Genomic DNA, 2,735 nt, shown 5'->3' on the forward strand with positions numbered 1-2,735 from the left:
GCCTTAGGTACTGCCCCACCAAGAGCTCCCAACCACAACATGATTTTTTTTTTTAATTTATTGTGATTTGGGTGAAAGTTTACAGAGAAAATTTATTTTCCATTCAGCAGTTCATACACATTTCATGACATTGATTGCAACTCCCACAATGTAACACCTCTCTTCCCTGTTCCTTCCCATGGTTACCTTTTCCCTGTGTCCTTCTTTCCTTTGCAGTCCTGCCCTCTTAGCTATCTTCCTGTGCAAATTCTGCCCTTCTGGTCTCCCATGGTTGATTGTCCTAAGGAGTATATCTACCTTGTGTAATTGTTTACCTTGTAGGCCTTTTGTTTGACTGGAAGCCACGGAAGTTCAGTTCCAGGCTCGAAGGGTGACTAGTGGCCATAGTTTCAGGGGTTTCACCAGTCTCTATCAGACTAGTCAGCCTGGCCTTTTTTATGATTTTGAGTTATTGGTTGTTTTTTGTTTTTAAATTGTGCTTTGGGTGAAAGTTTACAAAGCAAATTCATTTTCCATACAGCAGTTCATGCATTGTTTCATGACATTGACTGCAATTCCCTGCAATGTAACAGCTCTCTTCCTACTTCCTCTCTGTAATTACCTCTTCCCTGTGTCCTTCTTTCCTATGCATTCCTGCCCCCTAACCTATCTCCCTGTGCAAATACTGCCCTTCTGTTCTCCGTGACTGATTATTCTAAGGAGAATATCTACCTGGTGTAAATGTTCACCCTATATGCCTATCTATTGTTTGATTGGAAGCCATGGGAGTGAGTGAGTTCAATTCTAGACCTGAAGGATAACTAGGGGCCAGAGTCTCAGGGGACTCATCAGGCTCTATCAGACCAGTAAACCTTGCCTTTTTTATGATTTTGAGTTTTGTTCCACATTTTTCTCCCACTCTATCCAGGATCTCCAATTTGGATCCCTTTCTGAGTGGTTGGCAGTGATAGCCAGGCACCTTCTAGTTCTTCTGGTCTCAGGGTCACGTACGCTGAGGTGTACATGATTCACTAGTCCCTTGGGCTAACTGTTTCCACATGAAAGACAGGATACTTCAATGGTGTTGAGAATGTTCTATTTCTAAGTTGGGGAGTTGGTCCTTGGGTCATTGTTTTATCATCCTTCCTGACTTACATATGGGTTTATATATGTCTGCATCAAATATTTCACTTAAAAAATGGTAAAAAAAAAAAAAAAAAGGTGGGTGGGAGGAACTAGTCATATGAGTTGAGGAATGGCATTCCAAACAAAGGTAGGCCATGTACAAAGGCCCTGAGGTTGGAACAGTTGTTGTGTTGGAGGACTTGACAGGAGGCCAGTGTGCTCAGAGCAAGGGAGAAAGTGGTGAGTTGGACTGGGGAGGTGTGCATGAAAGCCTATGGTAAGCAGTTTGGATCTGATTCTAGGTGCAGTGGGAAGCCATTGGAGGATTTAAAGCAGGTGAGAGACATGATCAAATTGGGGAAAAAAATTTTGTTGTTGCTGTTGTGGCTTTAGCTCATCTATATGCCAAAAGTGGGCTTCCCAAAATGAGGACACAGACAAATTTAAGTCCTATAGTATTTCATTTGATAAGAGAGTAAGTAATAAAAATAAATGGGGGAATTTATTTCAGAAAAGAAAACATTCTGGTTTCTGGGTTATGAGTGGGCTACAGGAGACAACAGACGAAGCTGGAAGGCCAGTGTGGAGACTGTGGCAGTCATCCAGGAAGGCCATGATGGTGACTTGTACCAGGATGGGAACTGTGGTAGCTAAGGTTGTGTGTCAACTTGGCTGGGCCATGGTTTTAAGTGGTTGGGTAGTTATTACCCCTGATGAGTTTGTAACCACCTCCATGGTGGAATATGCTGTAAGTAGCTAAGTAGCTGCCTTTGGGGCATGGCCTGCTTCCAGTATATAAGGAGTTTTTAGAAAGGTCTGTAGATTTTGGCACATCTGGACCCTGCATTTGGCCGAGTCTTGGCCTACCATGTTGCCTGCTGATCTTAAGATTGTTCTTGGACTTGAGCCAGTGGTCTGCAGTGTTACCTGACAATCTTAGGATTGTGCCATTTTACCTGCTGACCTTGGGTTCATCAGCCCCAGCAGCCAGCAGCCAGCAGCTGTGTGAGTTAGGTGCTGCCTCTAGTTCCAGTGGGCGTGGAATAAGAGGCAGAGCTGAAGCCCAAGTTTGAATACAGAGTGCCCCTAGAGCTGGCACTCTGAATTTGGACTTCTAGCCTCTTAAACTGTAAGAGAATAAATTCCTGTTTGTTAAAGCCATCCACTTGTGGTATTTCTGTTATAGCAGCACTAGGGAACCAAGACAGGAACCATCACAAACCAACTGAGAATATATTTTGAGAGAAGGAGTGAGGGAAAAGGTTAAAAGGAGGCTTCCTGGATTTTTGACCTGAGCAACTTGGTGAATGGTGGTGCCATTTACTGAGGTGGGGAAAATGGAGTAGAGCTTAATGAAAAAGGAGGAAGTATTACCAATGAGTCTGAAGCTAGAAGGTGAGGAGAGGTCAGATCATAAAGAACCTTATAAATCTGGCAGAGGAGTCTGGACCTTATCTTGTAGGCACTGGGTAGAAAGCAAACAAACAAAAAACCTCCTTGCTGTTGAGACAGTTCAGACTCATGGCAACCCCACATATTTCAGAGTAGACTGTGCTCTACAGGGTTTTCAATGGCTGTAACCTTATGGAAGTAGATCGCCAGGCCTTTCTTCCAAGGCACTGCTGAGTGGA

This window comes from Orycteropus afer, unplaced genomic scaffold (genome assembly GCF_000298275.1).
Source record: "Orycteropus afer afer isolate SDZICR_OR568_19922 unplaced genomic scaffold, OryAfe1.0 scaffold01124, whole genome shotgun sequence".
Lineage (NCBI taxonomy): Eukaryota > Metazoa > Chordata > Mammalia > Tubulidentata > Orycteropodidae > Orycteropus > Orycteropus afer.